The sequence below is a fragment of the Lepidochelys olivacea genome, assembly GCF_965140295.1.
Source record: "Lepidochelys olivacea isolate rLepOli2 genome assembly, chromosome: 9".
NCBI classification, from domain to species: domain Eukaryota; kingdom Metazoa; phylum Chordata; order Testudines; family Cheloniidae; genus Lepidochelys; species Lepidochelys olivacea.
The window spans coordinates 48,271,754-48,298,126 of record NC_140419.1 but is presented as its reverse complement, the minus strand read 5'-3'; the positions used below and the strand labels follow the sequence as shown (position 1 = coordinate 48,298,126).

Sequence of the window (26,373 nt, the reverse complement as noted above, 5' to 3'; positions counted from 1 at the left end):
TGAAAAGGACAGGAAGAGTCCAGGCGATTCTGAAATGGAATCCTATCCAGGTAGAAGGATAAGGCCCTTCTATAGAAAGAGGATTCCTACTGCGAACCGTGAGCTTTCGGAAAAAATACTGGTAGGCTGCTAAGATTGGTTAAGATGAAAACACAATGTAACCTTTGGTGTGGACATAAACAGACCTTATTATTAAAAAACATGGCACAGGGGAGATCTACCATCAAGGCTCCAATCTCTCCAACTCTCCAGGCAACATGATGGAAAGCCTTTGGTTCAAATAGAGGTTTCATGTGGTGGCTGAGAACCAGGTTGAGGTGCCTAATGCGGGGGAAGAGATTACTCAAATCCTTAATAAATCTAGACTATACAGGGTGAGCAAAAATGGAGGATTCCTTGACAGGGGATGAAAGACTGATATGGCAGCAAGGCATACCTTGACCAAAATGATAAATAATCTGGATGTCTTCAGATCCAGCAGGTAATCTTGGATGAGGGAAAGAGGAATGAATTCAGACCAGAGGTAGCGACGATGGACAAATCTCTTCCATTTCCTCAGCTAAGTAGTGCAGGTTTATGTTTTTCTACTGTTTAATAACACCTGGTGCTCCTCTATAGATCAGGAAACCTCCGTTCCCAAGAACCATCCAGGAGCCACATCCTGAGGCGCAGAACCACCATGTTGGGGTAATGCGAGCAACCCACTTTCTAGAAGATATGAGGAATGGTCAGGAGCTTGATCAGCAGTCGGACACAGCTGAAGCAGGTAAGAGTACCAAGTTTGCCTCAGCCAGGTAGGTATTATGAGAATAACTGGCCTTGTTCTGCCTGATCTTGTTCAGCACCCTTAGAATTAGGAGTGTTGAAGGAAAGGCATAGAACAGACTCTTCTGCCATGGTAGAAGGAAGGCATCCCCAAGGGAATGGTGATCCATGCCCCCCTGAACAGAAGACAGGTGGCTTCCTGTTCACAGAGGTGACAAAAAGATCAATTTCTGGCATCTCTAGAATATGCTGTGAAGAACCTGAGTGTCCAGCTGACATTCATAGTCCTGGGAGAAGTGTCTGCCAAGGGCATTCTGGATGCTTAGGAAGTAGACTGCTGAAATCTGGATATGGTAGGGTATACACCATTCCAGAGCTTTATAGCTTTGATGCACAAAGAGGCAGATCTTACTCCTCCCTACATGTTGATGATGTAAAACATTCAGGACATGTTTTCCATCTTGACCCTGATTGCTTTGCCCCAGATGTGGGGCAGGAAATAGAGGCAAGAGTTCCTGACTAACCTGGTTGATCTCCAACAGGTTGTTGTAGAGATTGGTTTTGTAAATTGTCCATCTGCTCTAAACCACCAGGTTGTTGAGGTGGGCTCCCCATCCAACAGGGATGTGTGGGTTGTTAGAGTCACTGACGGGGTTGGGCAACACAAAGGGACATCCACACGGACATTAAGTTGCTCCTTCCACTTGTTTAGGGAGTTCTTTAGGTGCAAGGGGACCATCATCCACCTGTACAAGGTGCCCCTGTTCAAAGAATAGGCAGTTCTGAGCCAATCATGGAAGCAGTGGAGGAGCATCCTTGTGTGATTGGTCACAAAGGTGAAAGATTTTCAGCCAGACATCCAGCCACTTTTGGTTCTTGTGGTGGGGGTAGATCTCCAGCCTATACTGTTGATTCACTGCATTCACCACTAGGGAGTTAGGTGGGAGATGGGAAAATAAAGAGTTGGAATTCTTAAGGGGCACGTGGTACTTCTTATTTGCCTGCCGCACGCTGGTGGAATAGGCAGGCATTTGCCACATCATCTTAGCCAGTTCCAGGAGAGCCTCAATAATAGGTATCACCACTCTGGAAAGTGTTGCCAACTACAAAAATATCTGAAGACACTCGGTACCCAACAACAACAGGGACTCTGGTTCATCCGACACCAAGATGTCCCTCAAGTATCGGAACTCCTGTGGTTCTGGAAAGGACATTACTGTAACTGGGGCCAATGGCACCTACAATAATGGGTATACTACAGGGATTTTAGATCTCAGGTGCCAATACTTGCAGTGGTACCCCCGAATGAGCTGCTTGCATCCAGTACCAAGATGGCTGGTTAAAGCGCATGATGGCATCAATGCAGTGGTATCCTTCGGTGACAGTGGCAGGGCTGAACTCTATGGTACCCTGTGCTCACCCTCCTTACTGGTGGAGGGTATAGATGCCCTTTCGGAGCCATGCTTCCTGTCCTTGGAACTCCAGGGCTTTGTGGGCCTACCCATACCCAAGGAAGCGTCCTATGCCTTAACAGTACCCTCCGAGACAGATCTTGACAGGGACATGGTCTTTTTTGGAGCTGGCTCCTTATAGAGTTTATGCTCCTCTTTCTGAGAGTCTTCGCAGCAGGCGCCAAAGACTTCTCTTTCTTAGGGGACACATGTCCTGAGGTTGACAGGGCACTCGATCTGTCCAGGGACAGACATACAAGGGGATCTCCCAACCTTGCTCAGAGGGTGAGCTTTATTTCCCTGTTCTTCATAGCCCTGGACTTAAGGGCCAAATAGAAGAAACGCTTCTAGGAGACCTGAGACTCCCCCAAGCAATGGACACACAGAGTGCCAGTCGCTGACGAGTACAGACTCTAGGTAAAAGGCAACATTTGAAGCCTGGCAAACCAGGCATACTCCACCAGGAGAAGACAAATCTCCTGGAGGGTAAAAGAAAGGGGGGACAAAAAATAACCCTCTTGCCTAAAACTAACTATACCAAAACACTAAAATACAACAATAAACTAACTTTGGGAAAAAGAAAGAGAAGGCCAAGTACACTCTATTCAGACACGCTAGGACTCCATCTCAGGCTGAGGTGGTAGAGAAGGAACTGATGGCAGGTCGCCCAGGCAGCCACGGTATCTGCCACAAGGAGGCATAGGGCACATGCAGTGACAGAATGGACACTGCCAGCTAGAAATCTTCAATCAAGGGCTTGAGAAATGCATGCATACCTAACGTAAAGCACGAACAGAGACACTACTCGACGCAGTAGTAAGCTCCCAGCTGCAGTGTATACATACCCTCTGTAGTAAATCGTTGGGGTATTTGTTAAAATCCAATACCATTTCTTCTTAAAACAAATAAAAAGGGGAAACAAAAAGAAAAAAATTCTGTCTGATACTTGCAATTCAGTTGTTGGAAAATCACTGGCAAAGTACACATTACATTACCTTATTATAGGGCTGTCGATTAATCGCAGTTAACTCATGCGATTAACTCAAAAATTTAATCGGGATTAAAAAAATTAATCATGATTAATCGCAATCTTAATCACACTTTTAAATAATAGAATACCAATTGAAATTTATTAAATATTTTTGGATATTTTTCTACATTTTCAAATCTATTGATTTTAATTACAACACAGAATACAAAGTATACAGTGCTCACTTTGTATTAGTTTTATTACAAATATTTGCACTGTAAAAATGAACAAAAAAAATAGTATTTTTCAGTTCACCTCATACAAGTACCGTAATGCGATCACTTTATCGTGAAAGTGCAATTTACAAATGTAGATTTTATTTGTGTTACATCACTGCACTCAAAAACAAAATAAATTAAAACTTTAGAGCCTACAAGTCCACTCAGTCCTACTTCTTGTTCAGCCAGTCGCTAAGGCATCAAGTTTGTTTACCTTTAAGGGAGATAATGGTGCTGGCTTCTTATTTACAATGTCACCTGAAAGTGAGAGCAGGCGTTTGCATGGCACTTTTGTAGCTGGCACTGCAAGGTATTTATGTGCCAGATATGCTAAACGTTCGTATGCCCCTTCATGCTTTGGCCACCATTCCAGAGGACATGCTTCCATGCTGATGACGCTTGTTAAAAAAATAATGCGTTAACTACATTTTGACTGAACTCCTTGCGGGAGAATAGTACATCTCCTGCTCTGTTTTACCCGCATTCTGCCATATATTTCCTGTTATAGCTGTCTCGGATGATGACCCAGCACGTTGTTCATTTTAAGAACACTTTCACTGCAGATTTGACAAAATGCAAAGAAGGTACCAATGTGAAATTTCTAGAGCTACAGCACTCAACCCTAAATTTAAGAATCTGAAGTGCTTTCCAAAATCTGAGAGGGATGAGGTGTGGAGCATGCTTTCAGAAGTCTTAGAGCAACACTCAGATGTGGAAACTACAGAACCCAAACCACCAAAAAAGAAAATCAACCTTCAAGCTGATGGCATCTGACTCAGATGATGAAAGTGAACATGCGTCCGTCTGCACTGCTTTGGACTGTTATTGAGCAGAACCCCACATCAGCATAGACGTATGTCCTCTGGAATGGTGGCTGAAGCATGAAGGGACATATGACTCTTTTGTGCATCTTGCAACACAGCTATAACCATGCCATGCAACCGCCTGTTCTCACTTCCAGGTGACATTGTAAACAAGAAGCGGGCAGCAATATGTCCTACAAATGTAAACAAACTTGTTTGTCTGAGTGAATGGCTGAAGAAGTAGGACTGAATCGACTTGTAGGCTCTGAAGTTTTACACTGTTTTATTTTTGAATGCAGATTTTTCTGTACATAATTCTACATTTGTAAATTCGACTTTCATGATTGTCAAGGTTCCTCCCCCACTCTGAACTCTAGGGTACAGATGTGGGGACCTACATGAAAAACCTCCTAAGCTTATCTTTACCAGCTTAGGTCTAAACTTCCCCAAGGTACAAAATATTCCACCCGTTGTCCTTGGACTGGCCGCTACCACCACCAAACTAATACTGGTTACTGGGAAAGAGCTGTTTGGACGTGTCCTTCCCCCCAAAATACTTCCCAAAACCTTGCACCCCACTTCCTGGACAAGGTTTGGTAAAAAGCCTCACCAATTTGCCTAGGTGACTACAGACCCAGACCCTTGGATCTTAAGAACAATGAACAATCCTCCCAACACTTGCACTCCCCCTTTCCTGGGAAATGTTGGATAAAAAGCCTCACCAATTTGACCACCGACCCAAACCCTTGGATCTGAGAACAATGAAAAAGCATTCAGTTTTCTTACCAGAAGACTTTTAATAAAAATAGAAGTAAATAGAAATAAAGAAATCCCCTCTGTAAAATCAGGATGGTAGATATCTTACAGGGTAATTAGATTCAAAAACAGAGAACCCCTCTAGGCAAAACTAAGTTACAAAAAAGATACACAGACAGAAATAGTTATTCTATTCAGCACAATTCTTTTCTCAGCCATTTAAAGAAATCATAATCTAACACATACCTAGCTAGATTACTTACTAAAAGTTCTAAGACTCCATTCCTGGTCTATCCCCGGTAAAGACCAGCATATAGACAGACACAGACCCTTTGTTTCTCTCCCTCCTCCCAGCTTTTGAAAGTATCTTGTCTCCTCATTGGTCATTTTGGTCAGGTGCCAGCGAGGTACCTTTAGCTTCTTAACCCTTTACAGGTGAGAGGAGCTTTCCCCTGGCCAGGAGGGATTTCAAAGGGGTTTACCCTTCCCTTTATATTTATGACAATGATAAATTGCACTACAATGCTTGTATGAGGAACCGAAAAATGCTATTTCTTTTGTTCTTTACAGCACAAATATTTATAATCAAATATAAATATAAAGTGAGCAGTGTACACTGTTATGTGTTGTAACTGAAATCTATGTATTTGAAAATATAGAAAACATCCAAAAATATTGAAATAAATGGTATTCTATTTTTGTAATCGATTGACAGTCCTACCTTATTACCCACCCAAGGACTTGGGAAACTTAACTAGAGCTGGGCTAAAGCATCATTTAGCTTGCCTCTTTGGTCATAGGAAAGTGTTGCAAGGTTCACTCTGTCCTCACTAGACAAGCTGACTCTTATTAGATGGAAGAAAAGATGAGAAAAGAAGGTAGGAGGAATAAGATAGGGGACGAAATTGACACTACAGAGGATGGAGTATCATTTGGTTTGATTCCTCAACACATCTTGTCAGAGCATGTTTCAGAATCAGGAAAAAAAAGACAATGGTATGACAGTATAGCTCTGGGTTTCACCTATTGGTGATGGTGCTGGCCATGATACTGATGCCATGCATAAGCAAATTACCAACTGCTCCCCAGAAAAGCAACAGATAGCAACCTTCTCCCATGAAAGCTGTAAGTAATAATAAAGGTCCATACATGCACATGTCCTCTGATTTTAAACATTTTGGTCTGTTGGTATTAACAATTCTGACCTAAACACTGTTGACTTGAGGTTTGTCAAAGCTCTTAGTCAGGTAAAGGCAGCTTACATTGTTCCTTGATTTAAATCACTCCACCCTGATGTTATAAGAGGTTGCCAGTGCCAAACACTTCCCATTGTAAACTCATGTTTTAATTTGCTTATAACTTTACAAGCTGTAATTGTTTGGGCTGAAACTTTCCCTGCGGGGTGACTGCCCGGGGCTGAACTGTTTTGAAAAGTTGCAATTGAAAAACAGTTCAGCTGTTTCTCAGACTGAAGTTAGGGAGAAACTACATTGTTCTGCACATGTTAAAATGTTCTTACAATTAAGTTCTAGTGCCTCCAAAATTTGGTGTGTGGACTTTAAATGCAGTAGGGATAGACAGGGTGATGACTGCCCTTGTGTCAGGGATGTGCCTTTTGCTATCCTTGTGAAAATCCACTGTGATCTGGCTGAGTTATAAAACCTCTGAAAGTCAGTTTGTGCCAAGGAGAGGCTTCAAAGTTTTCATGTGTATTGTGCATGCTCCATCCCCACACAGCTTTTATGAGCCCAGATTGTACGTGCACTACCCCAATGAAGTGAATGAGCATCTTCCATTGTAGGACTACAAGGGCTGAGCTACAATTTTCCACTGTAGTGCCAAGCACCAGAACTGGGAGCAGGAAGACTCTCTCTTTTGTGCTGTCGATCCCCGCCCTTGCCCCCCCACCCCTGGGCAAAATCATGAGCCTTTCAGCACTTCTCCACATCTCGCCCCAGTTAACCAACCAGAATATAAGACAGGCCACCTGCCTTAACTAGACCACCATCCAGTCTCTTCCCGCAGTCTCCTGCCTCTTCACAATAAACAACAAAGCAGGCGTCCTACAGACCACAGCCTCATTCACAATATCACTCAGATTCACACCCTAAGCCATCCTATGAGCTGAGTAAGTTAGGGATCCTGTGGAAAAAAATATGTAATGTCGTCATTAAAGACTATCAATGTATACACACAGGGGAACCAAATTAAGGATGTATGGGCAAGGATGGTATGTGAAGAGTAACTCAATTATTCAGGCACACTCAACACCTGTACATAACAATAGCACCTGTGCCACACTTTTATTAAAAAAATAATTAAAAATTCTCTATCTTCTATATGAACAAATTAATTCTACAAATCAATCTAAGTCGTTGGTGGAACGGAGGGAGAGGAGGGGCCACTAAATCATTCTGTCACTGTTTTTCTGGAAGTTGCAGCAGGCTAGTCAGCTGACAGACCCAGAGGTGCAACTGCTTCTTGTTGTTTTGGCATTGCTCTGTCTGACAAATCATTATCAAGCAAGTCTACTGACTCTCCAGTGGGGGGGGGGGGAGAGTTTTTACTCAAACTATAATATAACCAAGCTCTACTATTTCTCTGAAAGCCAGTGTGGGTTTCTTTAGTTGAGCCACCTCTGGATAGTTTGAATATGCATCAATAACGGCACAATAATTTCTGGCCTCTAGAGCAAAAATGTCCACCTCATCATCTGTATCCCAGACTCTAACTGATGTGTCTGTAACTTGAATATGGTTACCTACCTACCGGTTTTCTATACATTTGGCACGTGGTAGAAACATTTACCTTAACAATGATATCTTTGTTCGTACCTGCTGAATATATTACTGCTAGTCCTCTTTTTTCCCCTACTTTAACTGGATCACAAAATGCCTACATAGATTCAGAGTCCAAGACCAGAAGGGACCATTTTGATCATCTCGGCTAACCTCTGTTTAACACAGGCCACAGAACTTCTCCAAAATAATTCCCACAGCATATCTTTTAGAAAAATATCCAATCTTGATTTCAAAATGGTCAGCGATGGTCAATCCACCACAAACCTTGGTATGTTGTTCCACTGGTTAAATAAGATCACTGTAATAAAATGATAGCTTATTTGCCGTCTGAATTTGTCTAGCTTCAACTTCCAATCATTGGTTCATGTTATACCTTTCTCTGCTAGACTGAAGAGCCCATTACTCAATATTTGTTCCCCAGGTAAATACTTACAGACTATAATCAAGTCACTTTTTAGACTTCTCTTTGTTCACCTAAAATAGACTCAAAGAGCTCAGTCTATCACTAGAAGGAATGTTTCCTATAGCTTTAATCATTCTTGTGGCTCTTCTATGAACCCTCTCCAATATATCAACATCCTTCTTGAATAGAGGGCACCAGAACTGGACATAGTGCTCAGCAGAGGTCACACTAGTGACAAATAAAGTAACCTCTATTCCTCCTCTAGATTTCCCTGTTTATGCATCCTAGTATCGCCTTAACTCTTTTTGGCTATAGTGTCACAACAGGAGTACATGATCAGCTAATTATTCACCATAGCTCCCTAAATCTTTCAGAGTCACTGCTTCCCAGGATAGAGTCCTCTATTCTGTAAATATGGCCTACATTCTTCGTTCCTAGATGTATACATTTACTTTTAGCCATACTAAAATGAACATTATTTGCATGCACCCAATTTATCCAGTGATCCAGATCGTTCTGGATCAGTGGCCTTTCCTTTTCATTATTTTCCACACCCACAAATTTGGGTCAGCTGCAAATTTTATCAGTGATGATTTTATGTTTCTTCCAGATCACTGATAAAAATCTTAAATAGCATAAGGACAAGAACTGATCACGGTGGGACTCCACTGGAAATGCACCTACTCCATGACAACTCCCCGTTTACAATTACGTTTGAGACCTATCAGTTAACCAGTTTATAGTCCAGTTAACGTGCATTTTAATTTTATACGGTTCTAGATTTTAATCAAAATATCATGCTTCACCAAGTCAAACACCTTAGAGAAGTCTAAATATATTATGTCAACATTATTACCCTTATCAACCAAATTTGTAATCTCATTAAAAAGGGTATTAAGATAGTCTGACAGATTCTATTTTCCATAAACTTATGCTGAATAGCATTCTCCTTTAATTATTTATTAAAGGAATCCCGGATCAACCACTCCATTATCTTGACCAGGATCTATATCTATATTGATGTGCCGATAATTATCATGGTCATCCCATTTACCCTTTTTAAAAACTGACCCAACATTAGCTTTCTTTCACTCTTCTGGAACTTCCCCACTGCTCCAAGACTTACTGAAAATTGGAATTAATTGTTCAGCCAGCTCTTTTAAAACTCTTGGTGCAAGTCATCTGGACCTGCTGAACTAAAAATGTCTATCTTTAATAGAAGCTGTTTAACATCCTCCTGAGATACTAGTGGAATGGAAAGATTCAGTTATCTATAAAGTTATCATCATATGATGAGACTACATAATCTGTTTTCCCCCCAGTACGGAACAGAAATATTTACTGAATATTTCTGCCTTTTCTGCATTATTATTGACAATTCTACCATTTCCATCTAGCAGAAGGACCAACACCACTGTCAGGATTCTTTTTGTTCTTAATATATTTTGAAAACTCCTCTTTATTGTCCTGAACTCTGCTGGCCACAGATTTTTCTTGGTGTCTTTTTGCTTCCCTTATGAATTTTCTACGATTCCTAGCTTCTGATTTATATTCATTAATATTAATTTCCCTTTTCTCCCCCCCCCCTTTTTTTTTTTTTTTTTTTTACAATAGCTGCTTTCACTTCCCCTGTAAACCAAGTCAGTTTTTAACTAGTACAGCCTTCTTCCTTGATTGTGGGATTCTAGCTTCTTGAGCATCTTAGTAAGATTTTCTTAAATGATTCTCAATTATCATTCATTTTTCTGATTAAATTCTTCCTCCTGACTGATTTAGCTCATAATTGTTTTCAGTTTTGTGAAACTGGACCTATTAAAGCATCAAGAATATATAAAGACTGGTCTGGATTTATTCTTCATATTATAGATCTGATCAATTCATGATCGCTTGCACCTAAGCTACCATTAATTTTTAGTTTTGTTATCAATTCCTCTTTATCTGTTAGGACAAGGCATAGCTAATAAAGAATTCCCTGGTGTTGACTGCAACTCTTTTTGAATTAGGAAATTGTCATCTATAATGATTAGAAATTCCAAGGATGCTTTAATACTGTCCACATGAGATCTCAGGCATATGTCATTCAAATTGAAATCCCCCAATGACGTGCAGGGCTTTTTCCCCCGATACATTAGAAAGAGGTGCCTAAGGAGACAGTCATCCTGGTTCTGAGTGTGATTTGATGGTCTGTAGCAGACACCAGCTAGTATCCCATCTAGTGCTGTATCTGTTAGGAGACTGATCCATAACTATTCAAAGGTTATTTTCTTCCAAGTTATCAGTTACTCAGAAACAGGTAATGCCATTTTTGACAGAGTGCCACTCCATCTCCCTTTTTGCCTACTCGATCTTCCAAAATAGGTTAGAAACATTGATTTTAACATTCCAATTGTGTGGATCATCCCATCAGGTTTCAGTAATACCAACTAGATCAAATGTATGCTGATAAATGAGCAATACTAATTTCTCTGGTCTGTTACTCAAGCTTCTGCCATTGGTGTAAGGCAATTCAAGAATTTCTTCTCTTCATGTGTTTTGACTAATTTTGGTATCATCTCAAGTGCTCATATCATCCCTCTTTTTATCCTCTCCTTTTGCTACTAGTTTAATCCCCTCCTGACTACTCTAGCCAGCCTGTCCCAATGGAGATTGGTACCCCTTCTATGGAGGTGGAAGCCATCCAAACTATACAGTCCCCTCTCCCCAAAGAAGATGGACCAACATTCCACAAAACCACACCACCTCTACTTTACACCACTTACCTTCCTTTAAGGAGAACACCATCTACCACAGAGAAATTATGCCTGTGAGGTACATAGTAGTTAAACGCTTTTTTCCACCTGAGAAGTACAGCATATATCACGGACTGCAGTGTCTCATCCTGTGCTCTATCACCTTGTTACTTTTCCCAGGTGAGGTTAGACAGCACCTGAGTACTCTACCCAGTTGACGTGGACGACATCAGATTCAGTTTCTGGCTCTTGATCTAGATGGAATTATTCCTCCCAAATATTGGACAATTAAATAGATTTCCTTGATTGAAATCAATCATGTTTTTGAAGTTCAGTAAGACGCTTTGAAACTTATGTGATGCTTGCAACAGATTCTTTGAAAGAAACAAGTAGCAACAGCTTGCAATCAGTTTCAGTCACAATCAACAGACATAGCTGTGGAAAGCTTTGCAACCGAAGGTGACTAGAGTATCCTTTCCGAATTGCATGTATCTGCGTTCTGTGTTTGTGAAGGTTCTGAATGCCTATACTACAGGTCCCGAGTCAGTCTTTCCTTTGCAGCAGTACTACACCTAGTCCATTTTTAGAGGCATGCAAAGAACTTTTTATATGTCAAAAAACATTAAAATATTGCCATGCAAATTCAGAGATGAGTACTGTAATATTTTTTTCATTTTCACTGTTTCAGGCGCCTCAGCAATCTTCTCATATGCACAGTTTCATCAATTATATTATCTATGAACTTTCCCAACAAAGTTAACACGCTCATGATCACTTGTAAAGTCTCTTTTTGTTTTGCCCTGACCATTCACAGGGTAGCTTGTATTTTCACAAGACCCAATTGCTGGCCTGATTCCAGATGTAAAATAGGTGTTCTGTCCCCACTGTGACAGTGACACAGGTGTGCCTAACTTCTCTGTTTTTGGCATACTGGAGTGAAGCAGCAGCTTCCCGCCACAGAAATAAGGAATCCATCGCTTGCTGCATCAGTGGAAGTCTGTTTTTCAGGCTGCACAATGATCATGTGGTAATACATGATTTCAGCATCTGTATCCAACTTGTACACAATGTACCACTGATGTTCAATGTAATAGTTTAGTATGTCTACCGTGACTACTATTGTATGGAATCAGTGCACAATGGTTTATCACTGGAACAGAGTTCCTTCACTGAATTTACAGTTTTCTTTTGTCTGTATTGTCAGACAAAGTGATTACACTTACAAACTCTGTACTTTTTCCAAATGCTAAACAGAATCTATATGCACATTCACATCCACACTTCCCATGCAGCAGTCTATTGCAGGGTTTTGGCACCTCCCCTTGCACTGTTTTCCCCATGTGTTTTCCTCTTGTGTCTCTCCTGTCTTACTGAGTGATAACCTCACGCATTGTAGGACCCTATCTTATGGATATCAAGCTCAACATACAACTATGACACTGCAGAAATAAGTACTGCTATGAAACCTATCACTATCTTCGCAAATTCCCTTTACAGGGGACTGAAAATCAATATGACAGTGACATTAGCATCCAGGGGGTAGATTTTTTCAGTAATAAAAGAAAACGAAAACTTCTCCAGGAAGCAAATACACAGTATAAAAGGAATTTTGTTTAAATAAGTTCAGGATTTGAGTTTAATTTAAACCAATTCTCACATATTTACAAATGATGTCATTTACGACAGAAAAGTCTCATCTTACAGCACTGTAAGAGAGTCACAAAGCATTAAAGTTAGTGCACACAATGTCTATATATATAAAAAACAGTAAGGCATGCATCTACCTATGCCAACAGTCCTAAACCACTGTAATATCAAATATAACACTCACTACCTTTAAGCTACAGCTAATTTACATGCAACAATTATAATGGAGGTAATGAGTCAGTAATATGAGAGATTGCACAGATGGTGGATTATTTGGCCCAACTGCCACAGTTCTTCAAAGAGTGTATTGAGTTATGCGGTTGGTGAATCAAACTCCCCACAACCCAAAATTGCCCAGCATAATCCTCCCCCAACACAAATCAACAGAACCACCTACACGACACTATAACTAGCACACAAAAAAAACCCTGCAGTACACACACCTCATTTTCCACCTGCACAAATCAGTATGTCTCAGAACAACACACCCACCCTCACTCATACTTACAATAAAACCATAAACTTGAGCAGCAAAGCCACTGGTCACCACTAGTTCTCATGAAATTTTAGCTACTTATGCACAAAATCTACTCATCTCATCTACTTGAGGTAATGGATAAAAATTAATGTTAGTTTACTCTCCTGGCAAAACACAATATATATATAAGAGTAACAGAATGTAGCAAGATATGACACTTTCAAGATTAAATCTCAGTGACACTATGAACTCTGAATATCAAGTAAGCCATCCTGTAGTTTACAAGTATATAAAAGCAAACATACTTTAGAGGTAACATTCAAAGAACATACACTTAAACTGGTTAAAAAAAAGTGCAGATAGTAGGAAAGGAATTAAATATTGGGCCTTCGGAATCCTGTGGCAAAAAGGACTCTTGTAATTAAAATGTATAATGCATAAACAGAAGAAGTGATTTAAAATTTCACAAGATATTCAGATGTCCATTTTTTAACCCTTCATTTTAATATCTTTTTTGGTTCTTTTTGTTTTACCATCTCAGCCCCTTTACCTTAATTTCCTGTTAGAAGGGAGGGGCTGCTGCATTCTGCTGATAAAGTTAGACACAAAGACCTGTTAGGAAAACAGTGGTATTCTAGCTAAATTAAGTTGGGACAGTGGTGTCACCCTCCTTCTACATCCTTCGTTAAAGGTTTGACTTAATGGGGAGCCCACAGTATTTCTGCTGATTTGGAGAAAGGATGGGGGTATGCACCACAAGCAAGCTCTTGAAAGATACAGTTGAAAGGAGTGGGAAGATTGAGTTTTGGACTGACACAGCTACCCCATTGCATGGAGCTTGCAGCATGACATGGGAAAAGGATCTGGCAACCTTCAGGTTCATTTCTCTGACACCTGGGCCTCATCTAGACTAGGATTTATGGTTGTTATAGCTCAGTGATTCCCTCAACTATAATTCACCCTCTGTCCATATTCCCAAATCTCTAAATTGTGAGCTTGATAAATTACAAATTGTGTCAGCTAATCCAGGTCAAGGCCTAGGCTTTAGCCCTGTTTTAGGCTCAGTGCGTCAGTGTACCTCCAGGTCAGTGCAGGATTAAAACAAATCTAAATCAGTCCCTCAAAATGACCAGTGAGGATGCCTGACCATCTGCTCCCCTCCCAGTTCTCCTTGGTCAAGAGGTCACAGGGTCTAGAACAGGAGTGGGCAAACTAGGAGTGCCCAGTACCATCCCACAGAGCCCCCCCACACACACACCCCATGAGTCTCCACTCCCCCCCCCCTTGGTAACATCCTTTATAGAGCCCCCCCATGCTACACCCCATAGAGTCTTCCTCCCCCACTGGGCATTCATGGCCTGCCATACAATTTCCATACTCAGATTTGCCCACCCCTGGTTTAGAAGATACAAATCAGTACATATCGTCCAGCACATTGTTATGGCCTTTCCTTGTGAGCTGTTTACATCAGTCAACTTTTCTTTCCACAAGGTCCTGGATTCAAATACATGGCTAGCAAAAGGCATTACAAGTTGCCTTCTGGCCAGAGGCACTCATAAAAAGTGCCAGTAAACTTTTGGAGTGAGGTGCCATCAGTGCATGACTTTGGTTCCAGTAATAGGAATAAAAGCCTATTACAATGGCATTGCAAAGAAGCTCATCCAGATGGAGATACACTAGACGGGAAACCAATTCAGGGAGGGGATAATGTGCCTGAAAGATATCTGCCAAAAAGCTAAGAATAATGCCAAATATGGAAGGGGCCTTACTCACTTTCAATCTTACGATGAAATGGACATTATAATTAGCATATGCCCTAACACAATCCCAGAATATACTATGGACAGTAAGGCCTGTCATTCCACTAAAATGGGACAATAATGACCCCAAGCTTCAAGTCACAGAACACTGTGGCTGATACCACTGAAATAGGGCCCACCACAGCTGAAACTTCATGGCCTGGGAAAACGCTGCCAGAATCCCAGAACTTCTAGTAACTTTCAAACACACACATCACTGGAGGTAGATCCAGACTTCAACAATGATGAGAACACATCTTCTCAGCCTTGTAAATAACATTTATAATTTTATATTTGTAAAGATGTGGTATGGGAGTAATGGTGACCACTGTTAAAAGCTTTACTACTGCAGATGTTACATTTTACAGCAAAAATGTTACGTGTCCCTTCACCCTCATCCCTCCCTGCTTTCCCCACCCCCAATCCTTGCACATAGACATATTCCTGATAAATGACAAGGAAGTGGGGGGGAACAGAAAAGTGCACACACAAAAGGTCTGATGCTTAACCAAGTGTATTTTTATTGTTACAACAGTAATGGGCAGATTTCAACTGACATACATGCAAACAGCAAGTCATAATTCATTAGCCATATAAGGAAATGCTAATCCATATACAGCTCACATGTGCCACTGTGCCAGTAAATGGTACTTACGGCATATGCTGGAAAAAAGCAATACAGGGAAACAGTTTTCCTCCATAAAGCAAAGCATAAGCCACACACCTAAAAAACCAAAAACACAACACGAAGGTGTCGAACACACACCTGCAGTTACTTGGGGAAGAGGAGGTATTGCATTCTGCAAGTACCAGTAACAGACTTTACCTTAAAAGCTTGTTAATTTTAGATCTTCTCTTTGCCCATGCCTGTGAAAAAATGTGAGAAAACTTTTCACTAAGCAAATTCTCCAAGGGATCAAGTAAATTGTGTGGAAAGCTAAGCCAGCCTCTGCCGCCTCCTCCCCCCACATCTCATCTTAAACAGAACTCTTGCCTATACCTTTCCTCCAGTAGTCTGGTGTTATCTAAGAGATGAAAAATTCAACTGCAAATGTTGCTGAATTTTGCCCAACTCCCTGCAACATTTGTTCCCTTTTCCACTTTGGCAACTCCAGAATACTGCTATAGTTCACAGTAGCCACTACCTAAAATAATATGGAATATTTACTGCCACTGTTCCCCTTGGCTTTTGAGCTTCTACCTTGACCCCACCACCTGATCATTAGTATTCAATTTTTAAAAAATTACTTCATCTAAATTTTGTAAAGTAAACTAGTGACAAAAGGGTGTCTACCACACTAACACTGGAGAAGGTGAGAAAAATGCCTCAAGTTAAGTTTGGCATGTGAAACCATAGATAAAAGCATCCATGTTGCTGGAAAGTAAGAAAAATGTGATAAACTATAGAAATTATGCTTATATACTCCTTTCCCCGATCCACCCTTTTTTAAAAAAAAAAAAGTTCCCTCTACTTCCTCCCAGGACATCTCCAGGGTTACACTTTTAAAAAAAAAAAGAGAGAGAGAGAGAGAGACACACCCATGAATGCCTCAGAAACATTGAGCGACCACCTCATCAAGCAATGAAGAATCAGGGCAGACGTGCTACAAGAGTTCCAAAGGGAAACTGCTGGTCAATATGACCAGTGTTATCAGCTGGAGCTAAAAAAGACAAAGATGCTTGAAGAGTTGATGGAAGAGACCAAAGCCAGGACTGAGGACAACAAATGCAGAATACATACATGATCAGGAAATGGAAGTGCAGGACAGGCAGATCTTTCCAGTTCTAATGATACAAAAGAGTAGACAACTAGCCTGACCACTTTGGTTCTATGCCTGCACTCACATCCTCATCCCCACAGTATACACCACAGCCACTTTACAAGTGCTCTTCGCACACTACACTGGTCTCTGGGAAGAGTCTGTAAGTAGTAATACATGGAGCACATCACAGGACACTGACAGTACCAGGTCGAATAATCAAGAACACCACTCAGCGAAACAACCCACTTCCTTCCTTCCCTGACGACCCAAGGGATGCACCCCACCCATGTACTTATTCACTACACCAATACAGACCTGGACTCTAAATACATTCTATGGGTGGCATACCCAAGATCACTTATCTACTGACATTTTAAAAACTCCCGTTTCCCAATCTGGGTCTATGCTGGTTATGTACGATGTATATATCTTATGAACCTTGTAACCAACACTTATAATCCCTCATAACCCAAGCCTGACCCCAGATGTACAGTACCTTGCTTCTTAATTTGTGTAAATTTGATTTTAAAAATTAACTTTAACAACATTTTTACTTCTGTCGAAGTCCAATGGTCCATGCTGTCAAGTGGAGAGACTCTGTGTACTGATAGCAAATTTGAACTCTGTTGAGCCAATAGGTCGGAAATTGCTGCAGACACAGATAAACCCTTTGTGATAGTCACAGTAGATCTGAGAATCACTGTTGTCTTGCCCAACCTGGGACAATAACACCAGCCCTGGTTTTGTGATATTTGATTTTCCTGAGAGCTCTCTGAATTAAAGGAATTGGAAGAATGCATAGAGGAGATCTACCCAAAAAGTCTAGAAAGTATGGATCCAAGATGAACTGATTGTCTGCTCGTACTGTGAAGCAAAACCTCTGGCATCTGGAAATACATCTTGCCAAACATTCCCAGAGAGGGAAATATTGTTCACTACCAATTCTTGAATGATCACTCATGCTGACTGTGTAAATGTCTGCCCCGCTGGTCTGCCAATATATTGTCCATGCCTGCAAGGTGTAGAGCTATAAGATTAGTTTGGTAGACTATGCACAACTCCCACAGGGCTATACAACTCTGCACAGGTGACAGGAATGTGCTCCACCTGTCTGTTGACATAAAACATTATAGTCAATACCTAAACCACTCCACTCTGCAGCTGAGGTAGAAAGGGCTCAAGAGCCCAACATATGAAGGATGCATCTCTCAATAATGCAATATCAATTTCATAAACATGCCATCTGTACGTGATATATAGTGTCTTGCTAGCCAATGAAGAGAGCTCATCTTTAGATACGCACAGTTACGTACATCACAGACACCATAAGGCAAATTGTGTAAGGAAGAACATCAATCACCATATAACGTGAGTTCTCCTGTTCCACTTCTAAGTACCTTTCTTCCAGAAGGAAAGCACTGCCTTTTTGAGAGCTCCAACCGAGATCATGACTTTTATTGGCAATTCTGAATGGTGTGATTTTGTCCAATTTATTTTGAATGAGGCATGTATTTATAATGTAGCTTTTGCTCCAGATCCTTCTATTAGAATACCATGAGGTGCCAAACATCCAAGTCAGGATATGGGTATCCTGACGTCTCAATTGTGCCTGTACTGCTGAAAAAGGTTTTATCAACACTTGAGGTGCCATAAACATACCAAATGATTGAACCTTGTGTTGATCATCTCCCCCACAACAAGCTTCAAGTATTTTCAATGCAAATATCTGACTGAGATGTGTAAATAAGCATCTTGCAAATCGAGAACCCAAACCCAATCTTGGGTGGAGAAGGATGTGAAGCTATAGTAAGCATGAGAAATCTGAATCTTCTTATGACAGAACTGAGCTTCCGAAGGTCTACAATGAGTTGGAGCCTCCTTGGGGATCAAAAAGTTCCTGCAATAAAATTCCTTCCCCAAAACTCTTCAGGAACTAACTCTAGTAGTGAACCAACTTCTGATCTTAGCAAGTTCTCATGAGAAGGATCCCTGAAGAGGTAAGAGGAAGCAGGAGTTGGGCAGAATGCTAGTGTCAAACTGAATGGAATAATCCTGTTAATCTCCAAGATTCATGATCTGTGGTGACAGTACGCCAAGGCTCTAATAAATGGGAGACTGTTTCCAAATGAAAAAGAGGCTGTTTGCAGGTTTAAATCCCGTTTGTTTTCATGAATCCTGTCAAACCAAGAGGCCAGTGCAGAGGTAGATGAGGCAGCAGATCTACCTTTTAACTTAAAAGTTTGTAGGATTTGTGTGTCTATTGAAGTTGAGCTGGTATTTCCCTGAAAGGAACAGAAAGCAGAGACTGTCCCTAGTAACAAAACACTGGTACCCCTAGACTTTGTTGTAGACTTGTATCTTTTAATTTCTCTAGGAGTTTCTCTTTTACAGTTAAGCAGCCCTTCACCATCAAATAGTAAGTCTCTATCCAGGTTCTTCCTTCCAGAAGTAGTCCAGATGAGCATACCCACAAGTAGCACATCAAAGTAACCGAGGGTGCTACAGCTTTAGATGCTAGATCAGAAGTACTGAAGGAATATCTCAGGGTGTGGTTAGCGACCAAACAACCTTCAGTAATCAATGCTTTGACCAGTTTGCTCTTGTCTTCTGGCAGCAACTGGGAAAACAGTGCTATTTTCCTCCTATAAATGATATTAGTAATAGGACATCACAGCCTGATAACTAGCTATTTTAATGTCCAGAGCATCTAGCTTCTTACTTTCTCTGTCAGAGATTGCAGAGTGGACTTGAGTCCCATTACCACTTTGAGCTGCAGATCCACCACTAACGAATTTTGAGAAGGATGGGTGTGGAAAGCCCTTAGGAGAGAGTTGGTACAACCTGTCTCCTTTTTTAGAAGTTGCCAAGATGCAGGGTTTAAGTGAGTATTTTTCACTGGCTGTAATAAACTGTCTAAGAGGACAGACTCCTAGAGGATGAAACCAAAACATCAAAAACTGGATGTATAGTTTTCTTTGATGCTACTGAAGGGATTTTTAAGGTAGTTATCCTTCCTATGAACTCATGAAATTGGAGCATATCTTTGGAAGGAGAGGAAGATGATGTTGCACCCCAACAGTCATCCAGTGAAGTTTAAACATCAGTAGCTGTATCTGCATTCAGACAGTCAATAAGATGTTCTACTTCCTCTTCAGACGGAATGCGTAGGACTAGTAAAAGGAGATGGTTCCCTAAATATCAATGACCGCGATAGATCTGGGAAGAACAGATCTAGTGCAGGACATTTGTACTAAACCCTGGCAGAAGGCTTTGCAGCTACTTTTCTTCAGACCTCTTAAAATGAGGATAATACCTAGGGAAGAACCATATGACCACATTGCCCATGTGGTATCTCCCAGTCCTGCCAGCACCCAATAGGTAACTCCCCAGCATAAACCCTGGGAGAGAAATGATGATCTTGCAGTCTGAAGAGATGGAAACAAGAGCTTTGATAATGCGTTGTAGGTTCCCTAATCTATTTTCTGGGAAGAAAGCAAGGAAAGGTATGAGACCAGTTATGGTCTGATTGCGGATCTGAATGTGAATCCAAAGCCCAATTCAAAGAAGTCTCTAAAGGTAAGAACAGCAGCTTGAGTAATTGCAAAGTTGAGAAGCTCAGACATATTTCCCTGGAGAACCAGTTGAGGTCTTAGGGGGAGGTTTGCATAGCTAAGGAAACAGGTTTCATCTTGCAAGATTTTTTCCTTCCTGGAGAAAGAGAAGGAAGAACTGGCTCCAATGCCTTACACTTCTTTCCTCTACCTTTGGACACTGATAGAAACTTATCCAGCGCTGTAATGGGGGACCCCAATCCAAAGGCATATCTGAACAAAGGAGTTCAAGGAACTCTATGTGATGAATTTGAGCCATCATAGTAACCAAGGAATTAGTAAAATCTGATATCTCCAAGGAAGCATTAGGTGAATTACAGGTTTATAAAGAGGTTTCAAAGGTCTTTAGAGGTCAGAGCCTTATGAGAATACTTTTGAACTGCAGTGAGCAGAAATGGGAAAGCAGATTCTTTGAGATATGCTCTTGTGAACTGGTTTTTTTCAGCAGAGACCAAGCATTTGTGTTCAGTCAAAGCTGATCTTTGTGGATTCATAGTGACTGGAACGGTTGGTGTAGCTACAGTCAAGGAAGCAGATATCTGCAGCAAGACACTGTCAGACTTCTTAGCTCCTTCAATGGTCAGAACCAAGACTGGTCTCCCAGCACTTATGGATTCCTGCATACCAGAGCCAGAAGATTTAGCTACTAATGCTTCCTGCAATGGCACAGCCTGGAGGCGATTCTGATGTTCCTTTCTGGTCCTCGGGTGAAGGCACTGCATACAGAGCAACAAGAAGGCGAATGACCTTCCGTAAGTAGGCCAAACCATGCACCTGTGGATATGAATCAAGAAAAGTGGCAGGGAAAGAAGAATACCTTGAACTCTTGTTCCTTAGTTTTCAATTATAACATGTGTGATTTCAGAGCCTAAATCTCTTTTTCCAAAGTGATTTTAGGCACTTTGGATTTAGGCTCCTAAGTGCCTAAATCTCTTTTGAAAATGAGATTTAGGCTCCTAAAAAACAGTTAGGCATTGCAACCAAAATCTACCAAAAATCCTTGTTAAAAAACAAACAAAATTTAAAAATTGAGTATACTAGAAACATGACAGCAGGCCTGGGAACAATCCATTCTGAAGGACATGATGAGGTTTCTAGTCTATCTACCACCACAGTTGGAAGGAACAGAGGCACTCAGTTCCAAATGTTCAGAACTGTAAGGGAAAGGAAAAACAAGAATGCTCCAACCGTCATTGCTACTAAAAGATTCCACCACTGTAAGATGCACAGTTGGTGCATCCCCAGATTATTCTTTGAGGGGCCTCTGCACAAATACATTTATTAACAATGCACAGGTAATATCACACAGAATGAATCGCCATTACTGCTAGAAACATGAGACAGACACAGCTCCCAACAAAATCCATGGTAATTGCAAATGCATTCCCAATCACAAAGTGCATTGATAGTCTCCATACGAATTTCCACAGCTCACCTGGTGCTAAACCCATGAGCCAGTTGTCTGCTTTCCGGCTGGCTGAAAGCTGCTTGCAAGGCATTTGTGTTTCCCAACTACTCTGATGGAAAAATCAAATATGCAGAAAGAAACACATTCCTGTCACCGCAAGAACATTTTGTAGTGACCAGTCATTATGATTAAGTAAGCTTCTCCATCATGTTTTGAGCCGTCCAGAAGCACTTTCAATCCATCTGCCAAGGTTGTAGTTACAACGTCTTCTATCTGAGTGCCTTGAGTCAGGGTAAGTCTCGTGATGACCCAGGGAAACCGTGGGTAGCAAAGTCCCCAAGAATAGTAGTGGGAACATTGACATATATGTTGTTCTACAGAAAAGCGCTCCTGCCTGCTCACAAACAAATACTGCAGAGTTCCTAAACATCCTGGTGTCCTATACTTTGCTAGTACTTGCAGTATTTATACCCATAAACCACTCCCAATGCTCTAAAACACCTGAATCACGATTGAATAACAGCCCTTTTTATTAATGTACTCATTTGCACTCTGTGGAGAGCAGATTCTACAGTTTGGAATCCCAGCTGCAAGAACAGCTCAATGATTTCAGGGACAGTAGCCGCCTTCACAACATGTCTACAGCCCAGCACTTTTATAGCCAAACAAAGCGCCACAGACTAGGGCACTCACAATGAACCTACCAACCCTAAACTTATTCCCAACAGACAGGAAACTGGCAACATCTGACACTTACTAGAGAGTAACATACACCCATCTGACCTGATATTGAGGCCTTGTCATCTGAGCCTGATGGATCCTCAGACAACTTCAAAAACGCGCCCTTGTTCATCTGAAAGTCTGCACTCACTACTGGTCGTCCAAGGTCGCCAGAACCAATAGTCCCAACACTATGTTTGAGGGCTAGGCTCAGACCACCACTCAATCTACTGCATTTCATTAACCAATAAAGAAATCAAAATAACTGATAAGTATCTCCTGCAGCTTGTTCACCCATAATTCACATTTGTTTGGACTGCCATTCCTGGATCAGCAATCCACCCAGGACACCCTCACTGGGAACTCACATTGGCTGGAGAAAAAATAAGATTGCAGTGAAGTGCAGCAAGAGGCACTCAAGTGAGGAATCCAGGCTCTCAGGCAAGGAAAGGTGCTCACAACCAGGTAGCAGATAAGGGTACAGCCTTCCAGCCCCGGGGAATTCCTGAGATCATTTATTAAAGTCATCTAGTTATCTACAATCCACAAATGAACAAATGAGACCTCTCAAAAGACCACACAAAATCAGCTTGGCCCAGGAACTCTGGAATGCATAAATCATTGACCCTAACATGAATGAATGATGCAACAATGTACATAGAAGGAGACTAAAATTGTAGACACATGACTACTGTGTGTAGATGTGATCCATTATGTTATTGTAACTGAGATACCCAACTCAAATTAAGAACAACCCAGGTAACTCTATTCTAGACAAGGCTTTACCTCCAACAGCTACCTTATGGCAGTCTTGGAAAGTAGAAATAGCAAGACCTATTACCAATGTACTCAGGCCTTCACCTATCCCTGCCTCCCCTAATGTCAAAGACCGAACCTACCTGAAAAACCAAATTCAAACCATAAATATGTATATTTCAATTATAATGCAAACTACTGTACATTCCCCTTGTGAGAAGCCAAAGGTCTCCCATCCACTAAAACAAGCAGGGGTGGGGAGGGGGAATCCCTGCAGATTACCAGGGAATGAGGGGCATTCGAGTGGTGCAAGGCCATCAAAGAGAAATAAAAACAATTCTTGGAAACACAGCGAGTTACCCTGTCTCAGCAGCCCCTATCTTCTCATCCACAGGTCAATACACTGCTGCTGCTCCCCTCCCTCATGCTGCTTTTACCCTTTCTGCCAGATCACAGCATCACCTCTTCCCCCTGCTAACACCATGTCACCTTGCTCCTGCCCCTTCCTCACCTTCAGATCTCAGTGCTCCCAGTCCCAATGTTTTCTTTTGTTCCCAGGACATAAAGCTGCTGATGCTGCCTCTACCCCACCTCACTAGCTACTGTGCTAATAATGCTGATGATGGCACCCTGCTTCCCAAGTCACAAAGCCACAATAAACCATAACCCAATCCCAGTCACAGCACCACTGCTCACCCCGCCACCATGATCACCATACCACTGCTGCTGCCAATATCCCTCCTACCACTATGGGTCACAGTACCACCAGTGCGCTTCTGTCCACCACCCCATAAGGCTACAGCATCAGTGCCATTCCTGCCCACTTCACCCCCAGGTCACAGGGCATGCCCTGTTGTCCACCTCCCCCTTCCCTGCCCAGCTCACAGTATTGCCACCACCACCACTGCCAATCAATTCTTCACACAGGTCACAGTGCCACCAAGTTACAGTGCCATTGCTGCCACTTCCCAGACATACAAATCACTACACCTCCACCCAATCCACAAAGGTCAAAGCTCTGATGACACTCCTACCCACTATGTCCCTCCCAAGTGACAACTCTGCCAGAAATATCCCCCCACTTGCCCCCTCCAAGTCACAGTGAGGCTGCCAATGATCCTTAACCCCAACAACTCCAGATTATTGCTTCCTATGTCCTCCTCCAGCCACTGCTGCTGCTGTCCACCTCCCAAATATCACACCACCATTGCTACTGTGGCCCACATCCCTGCCCAAGTTTGCTGCCAATCTTGCTTCTATTGCACACCTCCCACCCCTACTATACACTTGCCCCTTCATCCCCTGGTCACAGCACTGCCGAACACCCTGCTCCTGCTACCCACCCACATCACCCTTCCAGTCACAGAACCACCAACCCACTACTGCTATCCATCCTCCAATCCATGTCATAGCACCTTCAATCCCACCCCTGCTGCCCACACTGCTTCACAGGTCACAGCACTGCCCAACCCCACTCATATTTCCCAGCTCCCTCTGCAACTCACAGTGCAGCCAATTATCCTACTGCCCACCTCTCACCCACATCCCAGCACTACCACCAACCCCACTCCCATCACCCAGCACAGATAACAGGGCTACTGCCTGTGCTCCCACTGCCCGCAGCCTGCCCCATCTGAAAGCATTACAGCCCCCACCACCCACCCCAGCCAAGTGACAGCGCTGCACCCCCTGCTCCACACAGCCCAGCCTAGGTCACAGCGCTGTTGACCCCACAGCCTGCCCCAAGGCACAGCACCGCCAAACACCCCCCTCGCACTCTTCAGTCTTACCCCAGGTCAGAGCCCAACCAACCCCACTCGTGCTCCCACCGCCCACCCCAGGTCACAGGACCGTCGTCGCCCGCTGCCCCCTCCCTCAGTTCACAACGCCGTGCCCCCCCCCCATAACAGAAGCCGCCGACCCCGCGGCCGCCCCCTCTGCGATGACAGAGCAGCCAACCCCGCTCGCGCTCCCACCACCCGCAGCGGGTCGCAGCTCCAGGGGTTGCTGAGGAAACAGTGGGCCTGGCCCAACACAAGGCAGGGGGACCTTAGCCCCGCGCCGCCGCTAAGGCCCAGGCCCAGCGGCAGGAGAGGCCGCTCTGCCCGCCCGACGCCCCCGGCAGCCCCGTCGGAGACAATGAGATGGCGGCGATCGCCCCGCCCGGGGGACCCGCTGCTCCGGCAGGAGCCGTGCCGCCCCGCCTCCTTTGCTCTCTCCTCCCCTCCCGCACGGGCAGCGCCAGCTCCCGGCCCAGCCGCCGCGGAGACCGAGCGAGCGGCCCCAACCCGCTGCCCCCGCCCCCCGCGCCTCCATCTTGGATCGGCGCCTTAGAGTCGTGCCCCCCCCCCGCGCGCCCCGCTCACCTCGGGCCGGGCAGCGCCCCTGGAGCCTGCACTACGGCTGGCGCGTGGGGTCTAGGTGGGTGCGGGCCGAAGCCAGGCCGGGGCCGGGGCGGTGGCGTTCGCGGGGGCCGCGCTCAGCGGAGCTGCAATCCTAAACCGCCATCTGGCGGCATTTCCGACCCGCCAATGGCGCAGCCGCCGCCGCGCGCCGGAGCCCGGGCGCCCCCTGCCGGCCGCACGCCGCCACTACCCGCTCCCGAACGAGCCGTTCGGCCCCGCCTCCGTCTGAGCGCGGCACTCGGGGGCGGGGCGCCGCAAACCACTTTCGCGCGAAAACCGTGGACATGCGCAGAGCGGTCTGTGCCGGTTCGCCCCCATGGACATGAGCCGTGTGCGCGCACGCTATCCTGACGAGCGTAAAGCGTCACGGTTTGCCGGTGTTTGTCTCGGCTTAGCGGTGGGTGGGGCCTGCCCTTGGGGCTGGGAGACAGGAAAGAACCTGGGGGCCCTTCAGCTCGCTCTTCCCCTTCCCCTCCGCCTGAACTCCTCTTCCAGGGCGCCAGCTGGTGGGCGGAGCGTGTGCGAGGGGCCATGGTGGAGCCTGCCGGGCCGCGTGCGTGGGGCTGGGGCGTAGGGCTCGCGCCTTCCTTCCGCGCGCCCCGCTTCCTCCGAGCCGCGCACTCACCTGAGGCCCGTAGTGCCCGCAGCAAGCCGCGTCCCGGGGAGCTGGGTTGTCTCCCGCCGGACCTTGCTGTGTGAGGGACGGAATAGCCCCTGGGGGTGGAAGCGAGTTTGGAGCTCGTGGTCCCTAGTGTGCCGCCTCGTCCCCTGCTCCTCTTGGCGCCTGTTCTGCCTAGGGACGGTACTTGGGCTGTCGGGATGCTCCAAGC

The 26,373-nt window shown here is 43.7% G+C and overlaps 1 protein-coding gene across 5 annotated transcripts in view; it reads right to left on the bottom strand.

The window, feature by feature from the left end:
• STAG1 (STAG1 cohesin complex component) overlaps positions 1-25,679 on the bottom strand; it is a 381,779-nt gene extending 356,100 nt beyond the window's left edge. For 2 of the 5 annotated variants that reach the window (XM_084638721.1, XM_084638725.1), the window contains exon 1: positions 25,505-25,679. The gene's annotated coding sequence lies outside the window, so the exon portion shown is untranslated. Of the gene's footprint in view, positions 1-15,706; positions 15,748-21,689; positions 22,650-25,504 lie in introns of those variants that run through there. The other 3 variants (XM_084638723.1, XM_084638722.1, XM_084638724.1) reach the window with 3 other exon arrangements.
• Positions 25,680-26,373: the final 694 nt, after the last annotated feature.